Here is a 9,374-nt window from a genome sequence, read left to right on the forward strand (position 1 = left end):
GTTTCCCTTTTCTTTGTTGAAGAGGGTCTGTGCAATCCTTCTGCCTAGTCCGCCATCTTGCCCCGCCTGTATTTCCAAATTCTTGACAGATATTTATCTCTGGGATTCAGAAACAAGAAAGTGGAATTTGGAAGAATTCACCAAGTCATAATTTATTCTAAAAATGCTCCCAATATTCCTCGTAGTTGTTATTCATTATTATAAGTTATCTTTAAAATTTATTTAATATAGAAGAAATGTGAGATTTTGTGACATTTACAAAGAACCACTGCCTAGATTCAAACACTGGGAAACACCAGCAAACATTATTGGGTAGAGTTTAGATAATGTAACACTCACATTGTTTAGGGAGGTTAATAGCATTATGTGGAATTATGTGTTGAAACTGCCAACTTAGGAATTTATTTTTACTTTCAGTTTGTTTTTTTTTTCAATTTCTTGGAGCACCACTTAGAGAATTTGCAAAAAGTATATACTACATGTACAAACCTATTAATATTTATTTTATTTGCAACAATAATTCACAATTAGCAGTAGACAGAGCCACAAATACACACTCAAAATGTGGCTACAGTTATAAGACTGATTACATGGAGACCACAGGGACAGAGTGCTCCTGTGTCCGTTCCCAAAAATGTTGACCTCAACCTTCAACTTGGAGTTGTCAGCATTTTCTGGCCCTTGATTTCAACTTGACGTCAGTGGATTCCTTCAAACTATTAAAATTCGATGTCCATTGCTAAACTTTAATTCTTATAGGAGAATTATAATACTCTTTCCTATTTTTCTAATTGATTTCTCTCAGGATTCAGAATTTGGAATTCTTCTGAAGGAAGAATCTTGTTAAACAAAACAGTATCATAAATGGGAACGTAGGGGTGGGGAAGGCAGTGATTTGGGCCCCGTTGTTATGTGCCGCCAAGTTGGACCTGACTCATAGCTACCCCTCCTTGGGTTTCCAAGGCAGTATCACTACGGAAGTAGATTGCCCTATCTTCCTTCTGAGCCAATTGTAGGCAGTCCCCAGTCCCTCAAACACCCACAGCCAATCTTTATCATTCTCCTAGTGGCCACGTGGGAGCAGTCTGATCCCCCCACCCAACTCCTTTCAAATTCAGCATTCAGAACACCAATCATGTACCAAGAACATAGTAGGAGACATGTATGTAAACAAGACACAGTCTGTACCCTCAAGGTCAAGTGGGGCAAAGGGAGTGCCCCACCCTCTAACTCATCCCTTCAACCCCAACTCCAGGGATGAAAGGCCCAGAAGATCCCAAATCTGTTTTCCACTGAAGTAAGAGGACTCTTTTTAGCCCTTTGGTCACAGCTCAAGGTGCACCATCAGCATCTGTCTGTGATTTGGTCTCTCTATGGCACCCAAGAGGAGCTCTGGTAGCAGAGTGCCTAAGGCATTTGACTGCTAACCAGAAGGCTGGCGGTTCAAACCCACCAGCCACTCCTCAGAAGGAAGGTTGAGCAATGTACTTCCGTAGTGATACCACCTTGGAAACCCAAGGAGGGGTCGCTATGAGTCGGGTCTGACTCAACGGCACATAACAACAACAACATGGCACCCAAGTAGAAAGAAGATGAAGTCGTGTTAGAAGAATCTATTTTATTCTACATGTTTCTAGCTGCTGAACGCAGTGGAAATCCTAGGATATGCTGTTTACTGGAAGGAATGGCTGACCACAGAGAGTCTGGGGATTGAAACCTACCTGCTCCACCTTAGGTCTGGAGAGAAAAAAACTCCTCCATCAGTTGGGTGGCTATATTATCTTTAATAATAAAGAAAGAAAGCCAGTTCCTGGAAGAGGGAGGGAGGGAAGAAGAGAGGAAAGTTGTGGGTCCCAGGCAGAAGTGGATTTAGCATGAAGTTAAAGCAGTTTAAGCTTCAGGATCCCTCACCTGTAAGGACCCCCTCTGTGTTCCTGGAGGAGGCCCTATCAGTGGTCCTGTTAGCTGTCACCAAGTCATGCTCCAGCTCATGGAGACCCCATGCACAAGGGAGCAAACCGCTACCTGGACCTGCACCATCCCCATGATTGGCTGTAGATCCAACTGTTGTGGGTTTCATTGTCAGAAGTAGATAGCCAGGCCTTTCTTCCTAGTCCATCTTAGTCTGGAGGCTCTACTAAAACCTACTGAGCACCATGTTGTTGTTGTTGTTATGTGCCGTAGAGTCAGACCCGACTCACCCCTCCTTGGGTTTCCGAGGCAATATCACTGTGGAAATAGATTGCCCCATCTTCCTTCCAAGGAGGGGCCGGTGGGTTTGAACCACCAGCCTTCTGGTTAGCAGTCAAATGCCTTAGGCACTACGTTACCAGAGCTCCTGTTGAGCACCACAGCAACACACAAACTACCACTGACAGATGGGGGATGGCTGTGCATGAGGGGCATTGGATGGGTATTGAACCTGGGTCTCCCACAGGAAAGGCTAGAATTCTATCACTGGACCACCAATACTCACTGCATAGTCTTACATTGTGTAAATTTGGAAAAGTGAGGTATTTAACCACAATCAATTAAGACTACAGTCTTTTCTATGGCATCTTTTCTGTCATACTTCCTGTTCTGGTTACCTAGTGCCACTCTGACAAGAATATACCACAAATGGAACGGTTTTAACAAGCAGGAGTTTATTCTTACAATTTGGAGGCTTTAAGTCCAAGTTCAAAGTGCCAGGCTCTAGGGCTGGGTAAAAGCCCCTCAACCTTGGGTTACAGCTCTGCCTCCTGCTCCCGGTCCACTCAAGCTAGAGGCTTTTCTTCACGCAGCTGCTGAATGCTGAGGCTGACAAACCCAAGGTTGACAAATAAAAAGGCACAGTCCCAATGTTACCAAACCACACAGCAGGTCATTAATTTAAGTCCATTGGAAGTCCCAAGGTTGGCGGAGCATTGCAGTCTGCTGAACATAGACACAACTTCATGCAGGGTTCAAGGTGCCATAAGCTGGACACCATTCCCAAAACTGTTTCTTGTATATGGGAAGCAGACCACATACCCAAAGCAGCTACTCAGCTGCTTGTGGTAGATCCCACCATGGAGCTGAATGCCAGTCTCATCATGGGGAATAACTACCACCAGCTGCCCAGCCACTCAATCAGGCCCAGCCAAGTTGACATACAAACATAACCACCACACTTCCTTTCATGGGTGGTGTTTGGAGTGGCAGTGGGCATTTTTAGTAACTGGCCAAGAGGAAATTGAATTGCAGGTAAATTTATATATGTGGTTTCCAGTCACTTCCTAGTAGTTTCTAGGCCCCCCTTGGTGTAGGAATGCCTTCCTAGAATATCTCTACTCCCCACTGTACTGACATGACCAAAGGTCAAATTGCAATATGAATGTGACCTATAGCACCTGGCACAGAAGTAGGTGGGGAGTGTGAAAAAACAAGGTTCAAAATGCACAGACTCAGAAAACTAGGCTGTGGAAAGTTCTTTCAGTCATCAAAAATGTAAAAGGGTGTGTTCATTTCTCATGAGGCATAGTCAAAGTTCTCTTCGGCCAAGATGTTCTCTTTTGTTAGGAATATACTTAATAATGCAGCACATACATTTATAAACACACCATATTTTTTTTCCTCTTGTTGGTGTTGGTAAAGCAGAATATATAAAAATATCTGAGTTTATAAGTATAAACTTTTATTATGTAAAAGTTTGATCACCCATGCTGGAGAAAAGATTATCTTTCTGCTTCTTTTGTAGAAAATGATATTATAAAACTATTGACATATGAAGCAGTCATCAAAGAGCATGCAGCCAAAAACACAGGGGGAAATGTTATAGAGGTGTATCAGGTATTAATAAAAACAATGTTATTTATATGTTTTTTGATTTTGTGATGTTTGTGATATTTGTCAGGTTTTTTTAATTTCTAACTTGATGTGATTTATTTTCTCATTCTATATGTTTGCTTTTATATATACTTTTGTATTTATAATTTTGTATTCTTTTTATCTCCCAAAGATATGCCCAAATTGTATAAGCCTCAGGACCTTGGAAACCTAGATTTATATTTGGGCCACGTGTGGGGTCCAGGAGTTTAGCAGCCAGTCCTGGACTTCGGAGCTCCCTGGGGTCCCCAGTGCACTCCTCACCCAGAGCCCCTATCCCCTCCCTCATCTCTCATGCCCTGGGAGCCACTATCAGCAACTTGAGGCTGAGGAGCCCCTCATTCCCCAAAAGAGGGGGAGAGTATGTGAGCCAGAGCTCTGGTGGCACAGTGGTTGAAACATTTGATTGCCAACCAAATACCTTTCAGCTGGAACCCACCAGCTGGTCCCAGAGAGAAAGATGAGACAGTCTGCTAGAGTAAAGATTTACAGCTTTAGAAACCCTGTGGGGCAGTTCTACTCAATCTTAAAAGGTCACTATAAATTGGCATCAACTGGAAGTCAGTGGGTTTGGTTTCGGGTTTGTTTGGCCAACGTGTCAGGAGAACCTGGGGTAGGGCGGGCTCCCCGAACTTTGAGGTCTGGTCTGAGGTCCCAACCACCAGCCCTATGGAGGCTGAGCCCGTGTAGTCACTAATAAACAGGGCCAGCAGAACTGGCCTGCGGCAAATTAAAAACCCAGATGGTCCTGAGGGCACGACACCACGCCTTTCTAAACCTGCGTGATTTAATCTTCTTTTCTGTTCCGACAAAACTTCCCGCCTACCCACCATGTGCGCTATGGCTTTTTAATTAATGCGTGGGGTCCTTCATGGGACTTGTTACTGTTACTCCTCTCAGTGAATGAACGTGACTGTAGAGATGATATGCCCGTCTTGTTCCTCACCCTGACAGTTTGGTCCCTGTGGCCTCGTGAGCCACAATGCTCCCAGCCTCAGGGAGATTTTTTCACATTAGCTGGAACCCGAGGAAGACTCTTGAGAGCTGTGGGGTCCAGGGCCGACTTGCTCGGACTACGCCAACCCAAGCGTGAAAGGACACTGCCCCCGTGTGGCCAGATGTAGAGGCTCGGTATGGGGAGAGGCGACCGAGGACTCGGCATAGAGGTGGTACCTCAGCCCTTTGACCTCATCCCTCAGGCCCTCCCTAACGGGCCCAGTTCTGCCCCTACTCACACTACAAGACCCCTGGGCCCACCAGAGCCTGCTCAGTCGTTCTCCTCTAGCGACAGGCCCTTATCAGGTACTCTAAACTCCATGTTATTGGGTTATGGCTTCATTTGGCCATCTGAGCTCACAGTAGGTGAAGTGGGCAGAAAAGGTGCCAAGGAGGGAGCAGCTCAAAGTACAGGAAGGATTTTGACAAACTAATAGTGCTGCAAGGAAATGTGTCTGTTTCTTGCTATCAGGTCTCCTAAAGCACCAATCATAATGCCTCAAACACATCAAGTGCTCAGTTAATAATTAAGAATAATAAGCAAACACATGCACACCTGCTTTCCAGGTGAGGGAAATGGCCTGAGCAGAGGCCAGCCAGCAGGAAGGAGAACACGCATGAAGGAGCTGCCTAGCAGGGAAGGTTAGGATTAGGGTTCCAGTTCAGGTGAGCATTGGACTGAATTCACCAGATGCTGAGTCCCCAGTCCCTCAAACCAGTGCCCTTTTCTTAACATGAGCACCTGGCTGACTAGAGGAGAAAGGGTCTGAATTTTGCAATCAGGGTCACTGGGAGGAAGGGGGCAGAGCCATGCCGTGCTAGCATTTCTGCTTCCATTTGAACTCCTCATATATCACAATCAGGTGCTATTTCTAGATATTCATTCTTCTTTGACACTGTGATCAAGGTCCCATAAAAAGAAGGTACCAGGACTGGGACAGATGAGGAAAGAGAGGCTTAGAAAAGTTAAATAGTTGCTTTTCAAGTCAAAGCCACTCAATTTGTAAGAAGCCAAGCTGGGATTTGCACAATATAATAAAAAAATAATGTGCTGGCAAGCCTGCTGCACTCTAGATCCCAGGCCCAGTCCACTGTACCCTGCAGCTTCTAAGACAACAAAAGCCTGATTTCCAAGACTCTTGTCTCATTTCAATCCATGCTCTCCACTGCAGCAGAAGAGAAACTTAGCAAGCTTGCTCGCCATGTAAGAGGCAAATCTGATCCTGTAACTCTCCTGTTCTAAACCTTCAGTAGCTCTTCTCTGGTGTTATAATCAAAATCAAGCATTTTGCCTTGGCATTCAACACCCTCCTAACCTTGCTCCTTACTCTAGCCACATCACCGCTACTCTCCTCTCAGCTGCCCTGAACCCCAGGCAGTTCCTTAACCAAGCTTCTCAGACATGGATGGACAAACGAACCACTGGAGACTTGATAAAATGCAGATTCTCATTCACTAGGGTGGGGCTCAGGGTTCAGAATTTATAACAAGTTCCAGGTGATGCAAATTCTGCTGGTCTGTGAGTCACACTGTGAGTAAGAAGGTGCTAAACTCACTCTACTCCCCTCACTTTTGACTTCTGCACAAATTGTTCCTTTGGCCTGAGACGCTTCCCTCCACCCCTATCCCCAGTGACTCTCACCTGGTTAATCTTACTTCTTGGGATTACTCCTTAGTTTGATGACACTTCTTCCAGGAAGCTCTCCTAACCCCATTGAGACTGGTTAAGACAAGCCTCATTGTTAAAGATGCAAACTGAAATGGGTGAAATAATACAGTATCTGTAATTATTTTTTTTACGTACTCAAGAAAAAGAAGGAGGGACAGATACATGATGAGAAAAGAATGGGAGGATATTGATGATTGTTGAAGCTGGGTATTGGGTACATGAGAGTTCATTGTACTAGCCTCTCTGCATTTAAATAATTTGGAAGTTTTCCAAAATAAAAAGTTTTATTTTGATCAAAGATTCTATAAAAGAATCTTTGATCAAAGGGAGGGACATGCAGAACAGAATTTCAAATAGTCATGGACTCCAGACTCTCTGAAACTATGGAGGCTAGAGGAACCCTTGAAACTACTACCCTAACGTAATCTTTAAACCTGAAACCAAAAATATTCCCTAAAGACTTCTTTAAAACAGTTTGCAGCTGTTTCTTCCCATTTTGAGTCATGCCCCACCAGCAAATGAAAGTCCATCCACATCGAGGTTGATTCAACTTTAAGGAGGCAGCTTTTCCCCAGTCATAAACTGAGTGCCTTCCAACCTGAGGGGTTTATCTTCCAGTACTATATCAGACAGGGTTTCACTGCTATCCATAATTTTTCAGTAATATATCAGTGTTTCCCGGCTATTAATAAGGTTTTCACTGGCTGTTTTTTTTGTTTGTTTGTTTTGTTTTTTCCAGAAATGGATGGCCTCATCCTTCTTCTCAGTCTGTCAAGAAGCTCCATTGAAACCTGTCCACCATGGATGACCCTGCTGATATTTGAAATACCAGTGGCATAGCCTCCAGCCTCACAGCAACATGCAAGCCATCATAGTATGACAAACTGACAGACAAGTGGCAGCTTTAAGACAATAGTTTAACTTATACTAAAGAATGTCTGACTTGAGCATCATGCTTTTTAGAAGAACTATCTGTATGAGACAAAATTAACAACATCAACTCAAAAAATTCAATAGGAAGCGTAGGGCCAGTGAGTTTTTTGTGTTCGTGGGAGAATAGCGATTCAGAAAATGATAGAATGGTTGCACGACTTTGAGAATGTAATCGATGTCATTGAATTGTACATGTAGAAATTGTTGAATTGGTGTATATTTTGCTGTGTATATTTTCAATAACAAAATAATATAATAAATTATTTTTAAAATACAAAATAAAAAGTTTAAAAAAATAAAGGCTCTGCCATGTGCCTTGTTAGGCTCCTATGCTCCCAGCTGCGAGCTCCCAGCACATATTCCAGTATGTTGTGAGCACCTGCTTGCTTGCCCACTAGGACATATAATTTGTTTTCTTTTCAACTTTTTCCACGTGTGCAATTCAGTGACATTATCTATGTACAGTATGTTGTGCAACCATCACACTACCCATTTCCAGATTCTTCATCAGCCTTATCAGAAACTCAGTGCCCCTAATGCAGCAATTCCCCATTTCCTCCTCCCACCTGCCCCTGGCAACCACCAGTGAACTTTGGTCTCTTTTTTGCTTATTCTAGTTATTTCATGTAAGTGTAACCATACAATACTTATTCTTTTGTATCTTTTTATATCTTTTTATATCTCTTGTAACTTTCTTAACTTAGCATGATGTTTCCAAGTTTCATCCATGTTATAGTATATAGCAGAATTTCATTCCTCTCTATAGCTGAATAATATTCCATTATAAGTATATGCTACATTTTGTTTATCTGTGGATAGACACTTGGGTTGTTCCCACTTTTTGGTTATTGTGAATAGTACTGCAAGGAACATTGGTACACAAGTGTCTGTTTGTGTTCCTGCTTTCAGTTATTTTGAATATATACCTAGGAGTGGAAACGTTGGTTCATCTGGTAATTCTATGTTTTTTTTTTTAAGCAATGCATAATTTTTTAAGGGCAGAGATTGTACTGTGTTTTGTTCACTTTTGCTAACAGCCTCTGCCACAATGTTTGGGTTTTGCACAGAGTAATTTCTCAACATATTTTTGTTGAATGATCAAGTAAAAATTCTGCCAGGTTATGGTAATTACCAGAAATGAACCAAATCATTTAAAATATGCTGTATGTCCACACAGTGGAATATGCTATGCAAGTCTAAAGAGTAATGAAGAATCCATGAAACACCTCATAACATGCATGAACGTGGAGGACATTATGCTGAGTTAAATAAGCAAATCACAAAAGGACAAATATTCTATGAGTCCACTATTGTAAAAAGTCAAGGAAAGGTTTGCATATGGAAGGAAACTTTCTTTGTTGGTTACCAGGCATGGGAGGGGAGGAGAGGGAAAATTGCTAAATAGGTAAGAGATAGGTATTGATTTGGGTGAAGGGAAAGGCAATATACCAAAAGCAAGTAACCAACACAATAACACTAAGGAAAAGGAAGACACAGAGAGGTGTACAAGAGGTACAGACAACAAAGGTAAATACATTTACATACACAATACTGCATTATCAGTAATAACAAACATTAATCTACAGGTGAATACATAGGTAGACAGGCAAGATGATCAGGTATAGGTAGGCAAAAGGGAATATACTCATGACCATTTATAAGTTTTGCAGACAGTATTTCTACATACATATTTGTATGTGCTGTAAGAATATCCACACATAGCATATTTCTACATACATATTTGTATGTGCTATAAGAATATCCTTGCGAGGGATCACTATGAGTCGGCTCTGACTTAACTGCAGTGAGTTTGGTTTTTTTTTGGTAACCACAATACCATTCCTTCCACCTAAGAAAATTAACGCTGAGATCTTCATGTCATCTAATGTTGTTGGTAGGTGCTTTTGAGTTGTTTCCAGCTTATAGTGAC

This window comes from Orycteropus afer, unplaced genomic scaffold (genome assembly GCF_000298275.1).
Source record: "Orycteropus afer afer isolate SDZICR_OR568_19922 unplaced genomic scaffold, OryAfe1.0 scaffold00043, whole genome shotgun sequence".
NCBI classification, from domain to species: Eukaryota; Metazoa; Chordata; class Mammalia; order Tubulidentata; family Orycteropodidae; genus Orycteropus; species Orycteropus afer.